Genomic DNA, 21,354 nt, shown 5'->3' on the forward strand with positions numbered 1-21,354 from the left:
TCCTGGCCCATGGATGAGCATGCAGTGCCCTGTAGGATGCAGCACCACTCTGTGGGTTCGGTAGATAATAGTGCATAATTTATACTTTATTTATCAATCTTGCCCTCTAGAGCTTTTAAATAATTTTCAACTCACTTCATATTTTGAAAAGATTTTTCTAAACAATTCTACAAATAATTTCTGGGTTGGTTCTTTTTTGCTGTTTGTTTTTTTTTTTCCTCTCAGTTCTCTGCAGAAGGATTGAGGAACTAAGGAGAATTTATTCACATATAGGCCAGCTCTTTGAAAATGAACAATACTACACAGTGGAGAGGTTTTAGACACAGTCCAGTACAAGAACTTTTAAATTTAAAAAAAAATATGTCTTGTTAATGAGCAATTTGTTGGTGAGTGGGATGTAAGGTCCATTCTGTTTAGTTTTATTGCACTCAGTCCACCACAGGATCTGGAGGTGTGGATGCACAGGGTGGGCTTGGCATGGGATGGGCTGCACTCACGGGTTCTTTCTCTGAAGGAGAAACCCAGCATTGCCCTTTAACCAAAAGTGCTGCTGCTCCCAGACAGACCCGACAGGGCAGGATGCAGACAGGAGAGGGAGATCCTGGAAAGGCCTGGTAGGAAGCTGACATTCCCTCTGGAAGGGATTTGGAACTATGTGGTCTTTATGTTCTTTCCAACCCAAAGCATTCTGTGACCTATTCAGGTAAATGATGCAATGACAGATAAGGGGACCTGTGTAAACCCCAGAGGAGAGGAGGATATAGAAGGGAGAGCAGGTGTTGTTTCTTACTGAAAGGAACTTGCTGGGTTAGATGTTTTGTTAAATTTGGATGCCAAACCTTTATTTGTCATTTTGCACTCCGGTAAATAATTTTATACAGTGACTCACAAACCCTTACTCAAAAACTAACTCAGTCCAGTTCCTTGGAGGCAAGTCATTCCATATGGATTGAGCATAGCCAGGACGCTGTGAGCTGTGCCACATCAGCAGGCAAGGCCTAGCTGGGGGAAGCTGTGCTAGGGCTACCTCAGGGACTTCTGTTATGTCCAGTCTTGCTCAAAATCACACTTACTGACCTGGAAAAACAGGTAGAAAGCACAGTAATTAAATTCCCAGGTGATACCTAAATTGGAAGGCATAGCAAACAACAATGGGAAAACCATTCTGGGAAAAACTCTGATGGACCAAGAGAGAAAAGCAATGAGGCAATGTACAATGAGATGAAACCAATGGATGGATGGGTTGGTAGGTGGGGTTGATTGGTGCTGGTCGGTGGGACACACTCAGCAGGGCTGGAGAATATGGAAAAACCAAAATATCTGATATTTCAGAATATATTTTTGGCAATGCAGCACGGTTGCGAGTCCACCAGACAATTAGAGCTGAAAGACTAGAGGCTTGGGAGGGAGAAAAGATGAGAATATTGTCCATAAAAGAGCAGCTGGGCACATGTAGAAAATTGTATTCTGTTACGACCACTTCAACACCAGGAAGAAGTCAACAAATGAAAAACAATTAAGAAGAAATGACAGAGAGTAATCTGATAAATAAAAGCTGTATTATGGCAGTGTTGCTGAGCTAAAATTTGAATTGAGGAGGGACAATTACAGTGAGCAACAGGTATTTAGGCTGTAGATAGGAGCATTAACATGTAGATAGAAACAGAGGCAGGGACTCCTGGCGGCAGCCAGAAAGTGCCCACAGGGGAAGAGAGGAAAATATTGGCTGAACATCAGCATCAGTTCCCTATTATCCGAGCAATTAGTCCTGTGGAATGAGCCCTGGAGAAAAGTGCTGACTGATTTTAAACTGGTACAGTCTGAGAACTGGGAAACAAACCATACAGCAGCAAAGAGCCTTTCACTGGCATAGGGATTCAAAAATTCCTCCTTTTCTAGGAGCTTTGTTTATAGCTCTTGACAGTTAAATCACCCTGACATTTGATATTGTGACTGTTCGAAGGACTTTGGTCTTTACCACTTTCATTTTTACACATAGGAGGGCAGCAGTTAATAAGGAAAAACCTCCCAGAGTGGATGAAGGACCTTTCCTATTCATTCTTGGTAAAAAAAAAATGTGAGCAGAAGACTCAACCAACTTTCATCAAACTTCCTGATGCTCTGAGTTCTGGGAACATTTCTGCAGCTCCCTAGTGTCCTGCTGCCATCCTGTGTGGCCCAGGCACCCTTGGGATTATTTGTGGAAGGCTTTAGGATAGAGCAAGACATATTTCAGCTGACTCTTGTCAGTCTCTGGTTAAAATGACATCAAAATGGTGCCTACTTGCTATGCAGGGTGGAACTATGGTGTAAGACATTAAGACATTCCTTTGTGAAAAGGGAAAACGGCTTCTCCAGCTCTCCCTTTTTGTTCCTTCCCAGGAATTACGAAAAGCTGCACACTTAAATCAAGCCCTATGTCGTGTTTCTGCAGGAGGAGACCTTAGGTGCTGAAAAGGGGGACTTCAAACGGTGATATATTTGTGTGGAAAGAGTCAGCTGTGAATGCGACACCCATTTCCATAGCTGCAGGAGAGAAAAGGGTGGTTTAGACACAGGAACAGCTTTCCCTCTAGCCTGAGACAGAACAGAGACAGATAATAAGGTCCTGGAGCTCATGCAAATGTGCTTCCTTTTTGAATTTATGCTACTTTGAAGCTAGCCCAGCTCTGAGCAGTGGGTTGGACAGGGTGACCTCTAAAGTCTCTTCCAACCTGAATTATTCTGGATTTGTCATTGTAATGCTGCACTTTCATCTCACAAAGACGTGTATGGCTGCCCAAGGAAGATCAGGACTGCTCCCAAAGCATGTCCTGCTGACCATCTCAGCAGGGGGGAAGGGACATATCTGTTCCTGAGGCTTCCAGACATTTTTAGGGAACTCATTATGTTCTAGATAAATTCACAGCATTTAGCACTCGTCTGCCAATGCAATCTGTTAAGTTTGTATCAGAAGGAGAATTTGACCAAAATGAAGGCTTGAGTTTCATGAGAACATTCACAAGTGAGTGCTGAGGTCTGCCTGCTGATGGAGGGCTCAGACTTCCCAGCACGAATCCTGCCCCGAAGGCTGGATCAGGATGCTGAACCACAGACCGGAGCCTTCACCCACGCACAAGCCAGGAACCCCACGGAATGGCCTTGCAGAGGGCAGGGTGTGCCACCAGCCTCTGGCCATTCCCTCCTTCCCACCCTGTGCCACCCGCTGTCCCCATCCAGTGCTGCTCCCTCCCCACAAGGACTGGTGCTGCACTGAGTGTCAGCAAACAGCAGCAGCAAGAAGTGCTCCTGCAATCATTTTATTGCTTACACAATGTTTGTACTGCACTGCAGGATAAAAAGGTTCTTTCATATCCAGTGCAGGAGCCAACCTCAATCCCTATTGTACCTTCTCACTCACTTTATTAAGTTTACTTCATTTCTGCTCTGCCTCTGTACCTCTGTGCCCTCTGCTGTGTGTACCAAATCTTATTGACATTTTAATATTAAATTATTATGACAAGAAGATATTCCACTTGCTTAGTAATTTGTTTTATTCGGAGGAAAATTGGAAGCTGCAGAAAAACCATTATGAAAGATTAAGACAATGGAGTGATACTGACTGATACAATATAAATTATTATTTTGTCAGCAGCACACCCAAAACCTCTACTAAAATTTTAAGCAATAAAGCCAACAAGTTAGAAAATTAAATTTGGGGGATAAAAAGAATATTATGCACACAGGAAAAAAAAATAACATCAGACAGACATTACAGAAACACACATCCCAGAGACATCTGCAGGAACCGGAGGGGAATCCATAGATGAGCACCTGGCCTCAACTGGGCTCATTCAGGGTGGGTTTGTTGGAATTGTCATTGACTTTGGGACACAATTGATTCCCACAAAAACAGATTGATAAGGAATTTCTTTAAGTGATTGTTGAAAGGTATATCCTTATTCTGTCATCTTTCTTTCTCCTTTTGAAGGCTTGAGCTTCAGCCCTGATGGAGGAACATGCAGTCCCTGTCCCTTATTTCTCTCTGCCTTCCATCTCCTAAAGCTCTCGAGATGCTCCAGGAGCTAAAATCAGCTCCTGCTTCCTGCCTTGGGACAATCAAACCTCAAATACTGGAAAGGAGGTGACTTCAAAAGTGACATGTCATGGTTCACAGGCAGCCTGGGGAGTGCAGCACATGTCTTTGCCGTTCCTGTGCTCCCTGCTCAGCAAGGGAAGCAGCTGGTAGGGATCGTGCTCTGGCAGTAAGCAAAGCTCCTGATTTCTGGAAATGCCTTCCTGCTTCTAAGGTAGACCCAAGCTCCCAGGAAATCTGGGGAATAAGGAGCCAGGGAACATGGCTGTCAAAGAAAGGATAATTTTACATGCAACTTGTGGTCCTGCAGTTGGCATTTCAGTTAAGATGTGCCACCTTTTGAGTAAAGAACAATTAACCAAAATATTGCTCCCACCTGGCAATTAACCTCTAATGCAGTAGAACCTTAATTTAAACAAAATTAACTCATTGTTTGTCATCATATTTTCAAGAGCGAGGTTGCTGTTGGCTTCCTGGACACTCCTGGTTTGAAAACACCGTGTGTGTTTAGCTTAGATACAATGTCCTTTGTTTGAGCAACCTTGATAACACACAAGGGGAGCAGTGGTTTTATATGGCTGTGTGAAAAGACTGTGCATTGCAGATACACTCAGGAATGAAATGCCTGGATTCTTCCCATCTCTAGGGGTCTGAGATGGGTAAAACTGCCAAATGCCTCTGACCTCGTACAGAAGCCAAGGATCCACATCTTCATGGTCTAACTTTGGCTGAGGAAGTTTAAATGCTGTAGGTTTCCAGGGGAGGCAGTGAAGCGGGCTGGGGAGAGACAAAAATCAATCACTGAAATCCAGTTAGGCTTGTACTGGAAATCAGAACAAGCTGCAAAGCTCAGTGCCTGTGTGGGTATCACTGTCCCACACAGGCTTGTGTTCCACACCCCCAGAGACACCTGAGGGTTACCTGTACATACCTGCTCAAATAACAGCCCATAAAACGCCCTCGCAGAGGGCACAAGTTAAGGCACGTACCTTTTTGTGAACCTAATAGAGCACGGGGACCAAAATGCTCACATGGCTGCAGTCTTTTCAAGGAAGGTGAGCTGATACCAGAGCCATGAGCTGGCTTTTGGCTTTGCTGGGATTTATTTTTTCAGATGATTGCAGCAGCTCTGTGACTACAGGTCAGTGTATAAGCAGCTTTATCCTCTACTAGCTGGATTTGTCCATTAACTCACTCTAGATTAGAAATGAGCCCTCACTACTCACATTCACTATCTGGAGGTTTGCATATTCAAAACCAGTGGCAATATTCCTACTGCAAATCTAAGGAAGATGGGGCTTGCAGAATTTCTGGATGTCTGCAGTGTTTCATCTCAGGGTTAGCAAGAGAAAAGTAACTATTCTTAGGGAAGTAATCAATTCTTTAGCTAGGAAAGAGAAGTGGCTGCCAAACTGGAATTGTGGCCAGTATCTTGTCCTTTGTTGTGAGGGTGGGGAGGCCCTGGCACAGGGTGCCCAGAGAAGCTGTGGCTGCCCCTGGATCCCTGGAAGTGTCCAAGGCCAGGTTGGACGGGGCTTGGAGCAACCTGGGACAGTGGAAGGTGTCCCTGCCGGTGGCAGACGAGTGGTACTGGATGATCTTTAAGGTCCCTCCCAACCCAAACCATTGTATGATTTTATGATGCTTTAGGCAGCTCTTCAGAGTTTGTGGTGCAAGATTTTAACTTGCATTATGTCAAGACACCAGAAAGGAGGTTGTGGATGGAGGGCTCTCAATTCCCAGAGCAATTCCTGTGCCTGAGAGCAGCATTTGATGTTACTTTCCTGTAGGGAAGAAAAACTACCCAGCATCTGGAGCTGGCTCCTTCCACCTCTGCTTCTTGAGAACACCAGGGGTTGCACCAGGGTAGTGTGACATTTTCACACTGAGTCAATTTAGCAGTTTTGTCCTTCTTTCCTCTGGGCAGCCTGGAGTGGTCATGTTCTCCCTTCCTTCACTGTTTAAGGCAGGACGAGAAAAGGCAAAGTCGTGATTTGTTGGGAAATATAAATTACAGCAGCTGCAAAACAGGGGAAGAATTTGGTTCATGGGCCTGTTGTACATAATATCACACTGAGCATCTGAGGTATTTGACTAACATTTGGGAAAAAAAAGATTCATTAACCAACTGGAAAGTTGATGGATTTCTTGAAGATCTTTCCAAAATTCCTATTATGAGGACAGCATTCTTGTGTACTAGACATGGAGTCCCTAGACACTTAACAGATGGAGTTAGATCACAGTCTGTTTTTAATCCTTGGATGATGACCTCAATTGCAAAGGTACTGCTTCTCATCTTGTCCTGGCACTGATCTGGCTCCTCCTAGCATTTCACACTTGATGCTCAGCGGTACTGAATATAAGCTGAAGAGAAAATAGAGAATTAAAAGTGTTAGCTCATTTTTTAAGACTCACAGAAACACCATCACTGCCGGTGGGAGACAGCGAGGGAATTCAGGAATCACTGTGTCCATAAAGTATTGTTATCATATTGAAGTCTAACTTTTGTAGGTCTATGATGATCAAGTTTTGAAGATGAAAGATTGGTCTGTAGAAATTACATTATAGAACAGACATTAAATATTAATCTTTGTGTACCAGAGAGATTTTGGATTACAATTTATGATCTAGAAACATCTCTGTGTTCCCTCCACATAAAAACACTGATTGTCTTGGTAAATGCAACTATTTTTGAGGAGAGAAAACAATCCAGGTGGAGAGCCAAGCCCAATATCTTCATGTAAAGCCAAGGATTTTTAGTCAAGTACCAGTGACTGTGGTCATGGCATGTCCACGGGAGGGCAGCAAGGAAACGTCATCTCCTGTCTGGATTTTCCACAGGGATCCCACAGCTCTCAGGGGCCCCCAGAGTCAAGGTTGGGACTGTCCTGAGTGGGGACAGCAGGCTGGGGAGCAGGGAGAGGAGCTGCCTCTGCTCTTCAGGTGCCCTGAGATGTGTAAAGACACAAAAGCTGTATAAGTAGGTGATTTCTTGGCTGAGTTTGCAAAGTGGAGCAGAATAATCATCTGGGGTGAAACTGTAATTAAAGGTGTGCCGATGTTCCCAGTGAATGAGAGTAGAGGAAAAAACATCACTTTGGGATGGAAAGTTAATTTAAGTGCCAAGTTTCCCTTCATATTTTGAAATAAAATTTGAATTAATCTGGAGATTAAATGTCACTTTGAGTGCATGTTAAAAAATGAGCTAAACTTGCCACTGCTAATGTGTAACTGAACCAGTGTTTTCAGATTGCTTTGCCCCTGCTTTTGGTTTATTTTTATTACGGCCATTTTTCCCAAGTAAAACCTGAATTCATGGAATGTGTCAGGGCTTCTGTAAACTTTTCATGAGTCAGGAGCATGGGAGCACCTGGGAGCACCATCCCAAAACCAGCCCCTGCGGTTTTCTGTCTCAAAGCCTTGCCTGGGTCAGTACCTACCCATGGCACAACTGTCCCCTGTCCCCTCCCACAGCAGAGACTCCATATGGAGACCTAATTCCATGTCCTGGGAAGGCACTGCTGCAGCCACAGCCCTGCTGACTGGCAGCCAGTCTCCTGTGGTGTCAAAGGGACTCTTCCAGTCAACAGCTCTGAGCTGAGAACAGAGGAGAACTGGAACAGGAGGAGAGGTTTCCAGAAGTGACGTGCTCGGGCTGATGGCAATTAGGCACGAGGGCTGAGTGAAGAGAGATGTTTAATAGGGCTCCAGTGGAACTGAAACCATGGGCTATATTAATTTTTTTTTTTTTTTTAAATATATCGATCTCAAAAGCTTCCACCCAGCAAAAGAAAAAATAAAAAAGACACTGCAGAACGGTATACTGAGCCTTATCTTAATTGAACATTAGGAGATGTTCCTGTGGCCAGCTGGGGGCTTTTGCTGGTTCAGCACTCAGGATGGTATCTCCCAATTACGGCCATTAGCACCGTACTTAAGGGAAACGTTTTATCCTTTCCCAGCGAGGCTGAGCACCTGGAGGTGTCAGTGTGGATGAGCGAGGCTGCAGACCTGCAATTTGTTTTCGTCTGTTGTAAGTGCCCTTGTACCTGCTTTTAACCTCTCACAAATGCAATCTAGCTCACTTTTTAATTTATTTTTTTTTTAACTGTTGAGTAAAATGTCTGAAATTTCTTTAGAGAAAACCACGGGATTAGAGATTCTTAGCACAGGGTGCCCAGAGCAGCTGTGGCTGCCCCTGGATCCCTGGCAGTACCCAAGGCCAGGTTGGACAGGGCTTGGAGCAACCTGGGATAGTGGAAGGTGTCCCTGCCCATGGCTGGGGAGAGGAACTGGATGAGCTTTAAGGTCCGTTCCAACCCAAACCATTCTGTTGTTCTGTGCGCAGGCAGACTCTTAAGTTACTATGGAGAAGACAGCAGCTGTAAATTCACAGCCACTGGAGCTGCCGTGGTGGCTGCACTACTGAGAACCAGCAGGCTCGAGAGTGATTTTCTGTAGGTAATTTCTGGCTATTTGCACACAGGGGTTTTGCTGGTTTATTGATTTACCCATTTCTTCCAGCTGGATTCATTCCAATACCAGAAATTCAGTTTGTCACATTACAATTTTCCCTTTGGAAATGATTTGTGGCAAGAGCACTACAAAGGAATACATCGGCTTTGGTGTTATAAAGTTATAGAATGGTTTGGGTTTGAAGGAACCTTAAAGCTCCTCTCCTTCCACCCTCCTGCTATGGGCAGGGTCACTTCACCCTAAACCAGTTTGCCCAGTGCCCCATCCACCCTGGCCTTGAACACTGCTGGGGAAACATCTATTTAAAAATCTGTGTTTTTTCACCACCCAAAGCTTAGGGAGATGGTTTTTCATTCATCCACTCCTTTCCCTGCTGGCTGGAAGTGCTGTCATACTGGAGATGTCTTATGTTATGCACAGACTTGAGGAAAGCAAGATGTATATTTTCCTGGTAACTTCTCTCTTTTTCTTGGTTTTTGGGGCTGTTCCAGTATATAGTAACTCTCCCCAGATTTGTTTTCAGGATGCAGGCTGCTCCAGATGAAGTTTGGAGCGTGATGTCTGGAATTTCTGCTGCCAGGTTATGCTGTGTGGAGCTGCAGAGATTTTGTTTATCGTGTGGTTTCTTCACCAAAACACCCAAGATCGTGTTTTTCTCACTTGTCTCCCGAAGACATCACAGAGTGATAGATGATAGTCATTTTGCATAGCTGATTGCTATCCCAGGGCCTCAAGTGATTGCTTGAGCTTTCTGAAGAGCTCTGCCACGCATCACTGCCTGGGTGAGCAGAGAAAGTTGAATATGACAGAGGAGAAAGGGCTCCCAAGCTCCTTCCAGGAAGGACATGAGGATGTAGGAAGCAAAAAAATTCTTTTTTTTTTTTTTTCCTCTGAGTTTCCCCAACACCCAGGAAAGGGCAGTGCAGGCTTTGGCTGGGAGAAGGGATCCCTGGGGAGGGAGCACATTCCTCTGTCAAACGTTCTACGAACAGTTGCCAGCTTGGTGCTAATTATATAGTGCTCACCTACCACCAGGGCCAAGAGTTATCCAAGGAGACTTTTTATCCTGTTATTCAGCTTTAATTGACTGTGCCGAACTGAAATTTGCCTTTGGAAGTCTCTCCATACTTCCAGTATCTTGGAAACAGAACCTTTTCAAGGAAGAAGCCTAATGATATACCTTCCTTTTCCCAGCCAGAACTTTGCTTAACAGACAAAAATTACTAAAATCCAAGTTCCAAGTAATTACAATCAGTCAAGATGTGGAAGCTCTTCCAACACTAAGTTTTGTGTGTCTTTTTGCTTTTACAGAAACTCCCTCTGTTCTCTCTCCAGACTTTAAAGATTTAAGCAATCAAGTTCCCTGTTTTCTCTTAATGCTCTGCATTTTAGCCATCAATAAGTCTGGATTATGTTTTCCAAGCAAATGTTTCCAAGAATATAAATATATGGCAGGGGGGAGGCGTATATATATAATTTTAATTATGGAAAAAATAAAAGGGCTGAGTTCCTTAAGGAAAAGGAATGGAAGCAATCCATCCTGTGTTTCCAACAGAAGTTGACATGGTCCATGCTCATGTAGTATTGGACAAATCTTGAATTTCTTTACAACTTCTCTTGTTCTGCTTTTAGTTTTCACTTAGAGCTGAAAACAGGTGGCGGGAGAGAACAGGAAACTCTTACAGTTGGAGTTTGTAAGGACCTGTTCCTGTCAGAAATGTATCTACTCTTCCTTCCCTTCTGCTGACAGCATTCTTCATGCTAATGAAGAGCTGCATAAATCCCTCCTAGTTCTCTTCCTTATTTTCAGATCATTTCAGCTCTGCTGGAACTTTTCTGCTGCTCCCGTCTTCCATTTGGGATATTTTCCTTAATTTCTCTTCACACCTGGTAATGTGCAGTATTCAATAATCTCTCAGGGTCCCAAACGCTTGAAACATGTTTTCGGAATGCACTGTCACGCTTACAACTGCTCCTGTTTAAAGGAGCATGAATTTCCTCAGCACGTCATGCTCCAAATCCCTGTTTCTGAGAACCTTTCTTAGTTACAGTCCCCAGTGCTGTAGTTACTGCCTTTAATAATTGTCTTTCTCCATTTTTATGCTGGGGGGTTGTTTTTAAGGCTCTCCTGGGGAGAACAAAAAGGCCATAAAATTCTTTAGTCTCAGGGTCATTTCAGATCAGGTACAAATTTTGTAGGCACCAGACTGGTGCCTTATTGCTCCATCTGTAGAAATTCACGGAGGCAGCGGGAATAGCTCAGTCTGTCCTACAGAGATCAGCTGAATGTCCTACACAACTCTGTGTGACACTTCCAGGAGGAGCTGGGCGGATGTTGGCCATGGGGTGGCAAAGCTGTCCAAGCTCCACTGCATTAATCCCCTCTGGGCTGCCTTGGTGCAGGTGAGCTGCAGGGACAGCCTCGGCGGCTTCCCTGGGCTGTGCTGTGATTCCCATGATAAACCCAGTGGCTGGGATCTGTGGCAAGAGGTGAGAGATGCTGGTCACCACCTGGCTGCTCTGGGGCAGAGATCCTTTGTGCTCCCTCGCTGCTGCAGCTTCCAGGGAGGGACAGCTTGGCTTTGCTCCCTGCAACGTGCCCACGGGGCAAGAACCAACACAGGGCACTGCTGTGGATGCAGCTGTGCCAAGGGATCAGGTCTGGGATCCTGGGATGAAACCCAACTTATTTACGTCATAACCTCAACATCTGTGCGCTGGGAGTGAGCAGTGGATGCCACAGGGCTGGTGAACCCAGTGGAGGCTGTGAGGGAGCTGAGACAATCACAGAATCTCTGAATGGTTTGAGTCGAAAGGGACCTTAAAGCTGATCCAGTTCCTCCTCCTGCCATGGGCAGGGACACCTTCCACTATCCCAGGTTGCTCCAAGCCCTGTCCAACCTGGCCTTGGACACTTCCAAGGATAGAGACAAACTGTTCATTCCATTTCAGCTGCCTTCTTTGTGCCTTTAACAAAGCTTCCTCCCCTGAATCCTCACAAAGCTCCGGTTCCACACAGGGTTCCACACAGCAGAGCTGGAGAGCCAGACAGTCTCTTGCCTTGCTCTGCATGGGCTTGGGAGTAATAGAATGAGTCATCAGATGGGACCTTAAAATTATGATGTGTGGCACGGCTTGTGAAAACCTAAAGAGATTAATATTTAAAAAAAAAAGGATCCAGTTCCCTCAGCGCTGTAATGAAGAGGTATTATACACACCAGGCACCTGTGTGAAGGTATCCCTGTAACGATCTATTACCATTTGAATGAAGGCAGATTAAATACACACTAGAAACTGAGCACTGAGGAATTTATACTGTTTTCTCCAGGACTGCACCACGAGAGAAAAGAAGCAGCAAAGAGAAATGATGATTAAAAAAAAAAAACAACCACCAAAATACTTAAAAAGGATATTGCTGCCCTATATTTTGTGTCTCCTTGCTGCTCTCAGCACTAAGGATTTTTGTGTAAAAACAAAATACTTATGCCAGCAGGAGTTGGATCCAGAGTCTTCCTTGTACATGCAGGGACTGGTTCTAATGATCCCTAATGGAGATGCTCCCAAATGAATTTTCAAAGCCTCAGCTTTCCAAAATCCTTATCCATGTCACTGATGGTCATGTTTTGTCAGAAGTAGCACTCAGAAGGGAGTTCTGTAATAAATAAATTGCTGCCAAACTCCAAGAAACCAATACTTCACACACAGTTATCTCACTACACACTTTCAAGCAAGTACTTCCCTTGCATTTTCCTTCCCATTATTTCTGATAAATGAAATAATGTTACTTTTATCTGCTGCCTTTGTGAAGTGCTGCAGATGTTATTTGTGCAAGGAGAATGCCAATGAACTCATTCTTTTTTCCTTTGCTTACATGAGAATAAAGCCCAATTTCTCGGCAGAGGCAGCATCAGATTGCCAGTTGCTAGATGAGGTAAACCAGATTTTCTTTTTTTAATTTTTAACTTGAAATTTAGCAGTGCTGAGTTTTCTAACACCAAAGCAACAAAGCTTTTGGAGTAGACCGATGACCTAAGGAAGTGCTGCCATTCCTCAGGTGCCCTGCAGTCCCACTACCACCCCACATATTGATGTACTGAAGCATCCTGCAGCTCAAAATAGGTTTTATTGGTGGTCCTTTAGGTTCTGCTTTTGTTGATGATATGCCTGACCCACCAGAAGGTATTTCAAAGGAAGCTCTTGGTGTCTTTCATGTGCTTGCCCCATTTGATGCCCCTTTGCCAAATTATTGAGGCATGGTCTTTGAAGCACAAAAAAATGTTGCCACTTCTCTGTATTTGCTTCCCTTAGAAGCTGTGGATGTCAGTCCAAGCTGAACTGTGGCACTAGGTGAGGCATAAGCTTGGGATCACAGCCATTTCTTGACCCTTTATATACCTGTATTTTCTTTTGTACCCCCTTGTCCTGAGTTCTCTTTGTACAGTGGAGTTTTGTCAGGATATCCCCAAGCTCTCCTGCAGAATTTGATTTGTTGTTTTATTTTCATTGAGAAAGATGGGTGGGTGAGGAGGGAGGATGTTGATTTTTCCTGCATTAAAGCCAGCAAAGAAAAGAAGAAAGGATCTGAAACCTAAGGAAATTGCACCACTAATCATATTTTCGTAAGCTGTCCTCTGTAGCATTACAGTCACAGATTTATAATTTGGTTTATATGAGCAACGGTTTAAGTTAAGGGAAATTGGTTTCCTTTTCAAAATGTCATGTTTCTCATTTCCTCGCCGAATCTTGGGCTGCTCTGAGCTCATATCAGACTTTAAATCATTCAAAACCACACTCCATAATTAAAACGCTGTAAATTCTCATTAATCAATTTAGCAGGTTTGATTTGTTCTAAAACACATTAAAATCAAGCTGAAAGCTCACTGAAATTCCAGGTAGCACATACACTAGTGCAAGGCAAAGGAAAGATAAATCCACCACTACAGGAAGGCTGCACAGTGGTGGGGCTGGACTTGTATATTTTTATGCTCTTTCCTGACTAATCCTGGGTTAAAGGCTTCAGTTTTCAACGTTGTGCGATTTTTTTTCTTTGGAATTGAGCTTTTCTTTCTGGAATATTTAATGTTTCTGTAGCACTCACAGCATCCAAGCATTCTCTGAACTCCTCAAACTTCCCCACGGACCATATTTTATCCCCTGTTCCCATCTAAACCTTTGTCTTGTTGGGTGAGGGCTCTGGGATTCTTTGTTGAGTGGAAATGGATTCAGTTGTGCTGCAGTTCACAGATGTGAAATAGATGTTTTGGACATTTCTCACCATGAGAGTGAGAAACAAATCACTGATTAACACAAGAATCTTGCACAGTCTTGTGACATTTGGTCTGGGGTTTGGACTTGTCCCGTTAGTAATTATAAGAATGTGATAAAATCACAGCGTATGAGAAGGCATTGGGACAAAATCTGCTGATTCATGGATCAAAAATTCCAAGTTTCACAACACAGTGTTGGTCAGCTGTCCCTTCCTAAAGCCTGCTTTATGAAAAAATGAAAACAGGTGCCTTCACAGTGTTATGGAATTCAATGCTGAGGCTATATCCAACTACTGGTAATGGTATTTAGATTTATTCAACCGGAGTAGTTGCCTTTAGATCTCCATAAGTGTTAGAGTAAGGGAAAATAAATTAAAATTATACCAAAGAGAAATAAAATAGGAAAAAACTGACCCCTGGACCCCAGGGACAGATTTGCTCACTGCAGTTCTGGTTGCAGAGGCAGCTACAGTAACAAACTTGGTTGCATAAGAAACAGCAAATAAAGGTGCCACCCTAGAGGGAACAAACATTAATATTTCAGAAAGGATATCTCCAGAAAAAAAAATTATATTGGGCCTTTTTTTGTTCAGTGTTCGTTGCTGTTATTAGTGCAGGTAGAGCCAAAGCCAATAATTACACCTTACGAAAAGATTTAATGCTTTGCTAGAAACTTAACTTCAAGAAAATGTGGCGAGGGAGAAGCAGGTTGTAGAGGATGAGCACCGTTAATGCAACACTTCACGGAAAAGAAAAATGAAGTTTTCTTGGAAAGGCAGGGAGATCAGGGTCCTTGTGTGTTTCTATCAAATGGTGATAAAGCCCTGCTCTCCCAGGTTGTGGGACGTTGGCAGGCTCCTTGCATATAGATATCCCTTTTCCTGCCAGCCCTCGGCTGGATGAAAGCCCAGCAGTGCATTCCGTTAAGGAGCTTATTCATACAATTAAGTTTAATTGTCAGCAGTTTTGATACTTCAAACTAAAATGAAACCTGGCTCCATTTCTGCAGCTTAGATTCACCTGCAGCCTGGGAGAATTCTGATGGTATTAAAATTAGAGTCTTGTACTGCTAAAATGCCAGCCAGCTGCAGGGGTACATTCTGCACAAACAGGTTGCTTCCTCCCAGGCCTGAGGAACTGAGCAGCAGGTCCTCAACAGAGTCTATTTCTTTTTCTTAAGCAACAGCTTCTCAGGTTCTGGAGCATAGGGAGGGTGTTTTTCCTGCTCACGTTGGCTGTGTGGTCCTTGGTCCTCCCCCAGCTCCGTGGGGTTCAGGACAGATTTTTGAAAAGATAGACATACAGACCGTATTTCATATTTTCCTTAGGCTGAAGTATGTGACATTTTGCCATTATCACCAGCCCCATACACAACGTGCTAATGAGCCTGAACCTCAGTGCTGCCCCCAGAATTAGAAGAGAAAATTTGAGCAATGCCCTACTTTTGCTGTTGCTTCCTCTGACACTTAACCTTCCTGATCTCTGACTCAAGAATTCCTGTGCTTTGCTTCTCTTTCATCCCTGGAAGTGTTCCAGGCCAGGTTGGACAGGACTTAGAGCAACCTGGGATGGTGGAAAGTGTCCCTGCCCATGGCAGGGGTGTGAAACAAGGTGGTCTTTAAAGTCCAGTTCAACCCAAACCATTTGGGGATTCTGTGGTTCTGTGATTCATTTTAAATCAGGATCACAACAAATCAATGTCTGTGGTTTTCCAGTGTCAGTTTTTGGTTTAGGAATCTTGCTTGTGCACATTCTGAGCTGCCTGGGATGAGGATTTTTCACAGTTAAAACCAGTCCTGGCTCCCACACCAAATCACATGAGTGTTGAGACACCATCAAAGCTTTCCTTTCATGGAAGCATCAGGGAATTCATCATCTATCCTGGCCTGGGTCTTAGGGTGAGATTGTGACCATGACTGGACTGTTTGGCCTGGAGGAAAAAAGCTGACTTAGCTGTTCTTTATTTGAACATTGATTTGAAGCAAAATGCACTCTCTGTACATGAGTGCCCAGCCCCCAGGCTGGAGACATGGATGGTGAGAGGCACAGAACTGTGGCAGAGGCTTTGTCAATCTCGTGACAGGGATGCTCTCATAAAAAGCAGGATTATTTGGGTAAAATTGCTGCCTTAAATTGGAGTAATGGAGGGTTTGAACCCGAAATTCTGTAATTTTGGATGAGTCTTTTAACACTTGGTGTATAAGACCAGAAGAGTTGTATCCTACTTTCCCTGCTGCCTTGTAAATGGTGGCAAGGTCCTTTTCTAGCTCCACCACTCTCCATTTATCATTCACCTTTTAAAGTATCCAAAACCAAAACGATGCATTTTGCTTCATTTAAATCAGTTTCACATATTCATACAAATTGCTTTAAATGCTGTTTCTGGATGATCTTAATGGACTGTTCCTTTTTCCCCAGATCTCTCGTTATAATCATCCATCACAGCAGTGACCATTTACTTGTGCTTTACTCAACATCAACAGAAATACTTCAAGGAGCAGGAGTTTAGTGCACAGCCCAAGCCACGTTTCTGTGACATGAGCAGTGATTGGCCAGAGCAGGATAGCCACAACTAATCACATTTTGCAATTCATGGAAATTGTGACGTTACTTAATCAGCTGCTGCCACAAGCACCAAAACCTTTGTCCTCCTTTAGAAACTAAATTACATGAGAAAGACAATTTCATCCGAGCTTTACCTGTCCATTACAGTGCTGCTGGATCATTAGACAGAGTAATTAAACATCAAGTAGAAATAATTATTATAATTACAGGACATTTGAGATTTCATTTGCTTTCATGAAATATGAGTTACATAAACTAATTCCTTTTGTAAGGTCCTCTCATGATAGCAGTGAATGTCCAAACAGCTCCAGTCTTTGCCTGCTGATTTTGGCAGCATTATTGGGCCAACCTTATAGTAGCTATTAAAAACTCAAAAATTACCAACTATTATGATACCAGGATAGCCAAATGGCCTCTGTGTAGTTAGAAAATAGGAAATTACCATAGTAATTGTACTGGTTCTTTCTGTTCCTGCTCTCAGAGTGAGAAACTCTGGGAATAGTCCGGTATTTTCTCTACCGCACTGATTACAGCAGAAAATGTTCAGTTCCTGATGGCAACAGCCACTGCTTTTTTTTTTGTTTGTTTGTTTTTTTAGTTGTATTTTATAATTTGTTTACAGCTGGATTTTGGTGCTGTGATGACTCTGTGAGGGTACTGAGCTAATTCAGCACCCAAGCCCTGCAGCATCCTCTCCTCTGCCTCCTCAAGGAGCGGTTTGCTCTTGGACTCTTCCTGAGCTGTGCTCACTCCAGAATCTTTGCCAGCGTGGCTGAGGCAATCTGAAGCAGCACCACTGAAATATTTCACAGTGAAATGCTCTTTGCAGGTGAAGCTGTTGAGAGGAGTGAGCTGGCTCCCAGTGAAGTGCAGGGCAGCTTCCCCAGGGACACCAACGAGCGTGTTTTTCTGCAGCTAAACATGAGATTGCTCTGACACGTGCACAGAAAAATACAGATTTTGCCAAAAGACTGCATTAGGTCTGGACACTCACACTTATGCTTGTTACTTGCTTATTTACCTCATATACCAGGTGACAATGTGCTGGATGAGGCATCTCATTCACAGAGCCCTGCCCTATGAAGGCATTGCTTGTGCAAGAGCAAAGGGTGTGTGTAGTACGAAAAAGTGAAAGAAATGACACAAATATCAAAAGCACCATCATAATGCTATCTTATAATTGAATTTCTCCAGAAAAGAGAAGGTGTCAGACTAGTGGGGATCCAAGGCAATATAAAGGGTAGAAATGAACCAGAGAGGTTTTATTTATGTAAAAAGTTTTTAAAATAGGGCTGTGTCTTGGCTAAACAAATGCTGCAGACCTACATCCAGAGCACTTGTGAACAGACATTGTAAGTATTTCTTTTAAACACCCCTCCACCAGTTTGTGGCTGGAGAATACTTTGCATGCAGGGTACAGGGGGAAGGATACAGGCTTGAAAAAATGTCCAGAAAACACCACCAGCAACAGGGCAAAGTGACTTTATATTGTTTAATCTATCCTAGACAAGTTAGCAGCAAAAGTCCCCAAACTCAGCAGGATTTGCTTCCTGATTTTGAAGCAGCAGAGCTCCAGGGTAAAGGTAAAGGTGTCTCCCTGGGAGCAGTGGCAAACTGGGCAGGGGGCACCACTGGGGATGGAGGAGGTTCTCTCTTCCCTCTTCCCCCTGACCCACGAGCCTGGATACCTGGAATGCATTTTCAGTTTGAACAAGCCTTCCTATCTCTTCCCTTTTTTCCTTTTCAGGGCCGAAACTCGAATCAGCCATGGCCACCCCACCGAGCTGCTCCAGCCAGGATTTGCACCAGCTGCCCTTTCAAATGGAAATAAGTACAGAGTGGCCTGTGAATACAGACTTCTTGAAAGGGTTCCAGGATTACATTAAAGCGGCCGATTTGGGCACAGAAGATCAAAAAGAAAGTCACAGCCAAAGTTTACCCAGGTTTCCAGGGAGCAACCTAATAAAGAAGAATGAATAATACCCAACGAGAGGCTACGACTCCTATTAATTCATTTGTTTACTCGGCTCCCAGAGAAGCTCCTGCCACATTATCCTGCAAAGGAGGCTCAGGTGGCTTTTTATTTGCTTATTTAAACGCCTTCCCCACCTTGTGCCGAGTCCCGGTGGGTTGTGAATATGCCAGGCGGATTCTGCTACTGTTATTCCCTTGTATGTCTGAGTTTATTCAGTTCTCCATGGGATTATCAGGCAAGGAAGAAGACAACAAAGAGGTCCATTGTCTACAGGTAGGAGAATAGACACATTTAAAATGAGTCCAGCATCTCCACAAAAGTATTTAGCTCTGGCTAAATGTATTCCTTCTCCTCATGTAATGAAACAGGAATTAGAAACCATCATTGAGAAACCAAATTAATGCAACAAGTTACTGTTAATGCATAAACTTGGCAACCTGTTTGTCCTATGTTTCCCCTATTCAGTTTCAAATGTACATAATTAATTATTGCATTTAATCTCCGTTCTCCCTCCAGCCTGCAGCATCAAACCAGCACTTGATGGTGTCAAAGCTCATGTCAACCTAAGACAAAAACATAGATGGGATCTTGCTGTATGGTTTCTAGGACTCTTTGGTATAGTGATTAAGATGTAAATGGAAAGAAATTAATTGATATAAGTAAGTCATTACCAGCACCATCTATTAAGTATAATCAAAATCAGTGTCTACACGAGCTATTGATTGCCACGTGCTTTTGTAAGTGTAATTGTAGCATGAATTGTCTGTGCATGGCTGGGCCTTTCATTGTTGTAAATATCCAGCTGAAGCAAGAGATTAAATTCTGTACAAGCTCTAGAGTGCCTGCAATAAGTGTGAAACCTTTGCTTTCATTCGTTGCTGTGAAGATTTAAATAGAGTATGAAGGAATATTTTTCGGTTCCCTCAATTGGATTACAGGTCTTGTCATATTTGTGTAAGGATAACAATCTCTAGACTGTGAGGCAGCTTTATAACCAGACTAAAACCAATCTGCAGTCTCTCAGGTCATATCTGGCAGTGTCCACCAGCCTGGGCTGCTGCAGAAGAAGCCAATTCTGCAAAACAGATGGGCAATGGCATATGCAAAATTTAACTTCTTGCAAAAATTCTCCAATTTGACCACAGGATTTTTCCAATACTTAATACAGGAGGATTTTGGTCCCAGTAAATTTGGAAGTGCTTCAAGTGCAAAATCACTGCATTTCATTGTTGCTTATGGCACGTTTTGGCAGCTGTGATCAGTATTGAGCATTTGCAGTCACGTTACTTCAAAATCTGACTCCGTGTCTCATCTGGGGTATTTATGCCATAAGGAAAACAAAGACCTGATTGTGCTGATTCACCCCTTTGAAGGCAATATCAAGAATTACGATATAAATAGCAAAATACAGTAGGTGATCACAATGGTTGATTAGAAAAGTTACCTAATTGCACCTTTTTTTAAAAAAAAAACTTGTTTTTAAAAATCTGCTTCTGCTTTTCTCACTTTGCATACAGTATGGGGCCTTGATTTACTTTCCCTTTGCAAACTCCTTGCAGAGCATGAGAAGAGGTGGGGGCTGGCAGCCTTAGGTGGGTTTTCAGTATCAGACTATAATCTGGAATTATTTCAGTGTGACCAAAGGCTCCATAGTTGTGTGGCTGAGCTGCTTCACTTCACCCAACCACTGAGTCACATTCTGCAGTGAGAAAATTAGAACCGAGTATCAGGACTCCAGACAGATAATATCACTCTCAGATGGCTTTTTAGCCATACTAGAAGATAATTTTGGAACCTTTTATCTTCAGTGTTGGTTTTCAAATGACAGCTGAAGTTCACTGGAGAGGCAAGGCAAGGAAACCTGCCCAGCTACTGTGGGTGCTGCCTGCTCTGTGCATGGGAGATGTCATTCTCCTGCTCCACCACTGCTCAATCCTCCTGCTTAATTTTTATTAAACAAACTTTAGATATTTATTTTCCTTGATGATATTGCTCTTATCCATAGCTAGTGCCAGAGATGCAATCAGTTAAGCTGGAAGGGGATGGACACTTGCTCTGAACTTTTTTAGGGCACTGGTTCCTGTCAATCCAAGCTGGACTGAGCTTCACAAGCAAAGAACAAATGTAGGTTGTCTGAGAAGGGTTTCCAAAGCTGTTTCTTCACCCTCATCAGCAAATTTAGAAAGAAATTTGAACCGAATGTGCTCAGCTCTGGGAGTTGCCATGGTTGCAACACAGACGATCTAAATGTGGGAGATTATATAATCAGACAGAATGACTATTTATACAAAGAGTTTAATTTAAACAAAAAAAGGGAGAGAAAAGCAAATGTGCTGTACAATACCTGACTTTGTCCCTATGGCAGAGCTGCAGGAGCACCAAAGGTCTTAAATCCCAGGGCTCACACACTTCTCCTTTGCAAGGTGTTTATAATGTGCACTAAATCTAAAACAAAAACAAGAAAAGCATGAAGTGAAAAGTAGTGTAGATTACAAAGATCCATCCAAGCCAGAAGGAAGCTGTTTATTATACCTGGGTCAATGGCAGTGTCTTCTTTATGGAAAGTCCTGTAAACTTTTAAAGCACAATGATGTGGATGTCCTCCTCTGGAAGGATTATCTGGTGTAATACTATCACAGGGACTGATTTGTCTTCCCTTGAAGAGATTTAACATAGGGGAGCAGATTCTATGGCTCATAAGATGTTACCTATACATGGTCATGTCATTCTTTCTGGTCCAGCTCTTGTGCTGCTCCCTCGAGGCTGCTTCCTTGCATTTCCCTCTCTTGCACATCCTGGGCTCATCCACGGATCAGAGACTGGCTGGAGTGAGATTTCACCCCTATAGATTTCCCTTTAAACAGCTCCTGGGGGTCTATAAAAATGCTGGAGCTCACTAGGGATTTCCCCACAAGGTGCTGTTACCTACAGGGTGGTGAGGAGCAAGGTAATAATCATTAATTATGGGCAATGCAGGCAAACAAATGTGGCTCAGG

The 21,354-nt window shown here is 43.4% G+C and overlaps 1 long non-coding RNA gene across 2 annotated transcripts in view; it reads right to left on the minus strand.

Annotated features, from left to right (window-relative positions):
* Positions 1-756: 756 nt before the first annotated feature.
* The window catches only part of LOC116452783, a 29,696-nt gene continuing 9,098 nt past the window's right edge, over positions 757-21,354 (minus strand). Inside the window, exons 2-3 of one of the 2 annotated variants that reach the window (XR_004243601.1) lie at positions 20,703-20,803; positions 757-1,077 (exon numbers count right to left, since the gene is read on the minus strand). This is a non-coding gene — a long non-coding RNA (uncharacterized LOC116452783). Of the gene's footprint in view, positions 1,078-5,640; positions 6,440-20,702; positions 20,804-21,354 lie in introns of those variants that run through there. The other variant, XR_004243602.1, reaches the window with a different exon arrangement.

Source organism: Corvus moneduloides, chromosome 17, assembly GCF_009650955.1.
Source record: "Corvus moneduloides isolate bCorMon1 chromosome 17, bCorMon1.pri, whole genome shotgun sequence".
NCBI classification, from domain to species: Eukaryota; Metazoa; Chordata; class Aves; order Passeriformes; family Corvidae; genus Corvus; species Corvus moneduloides.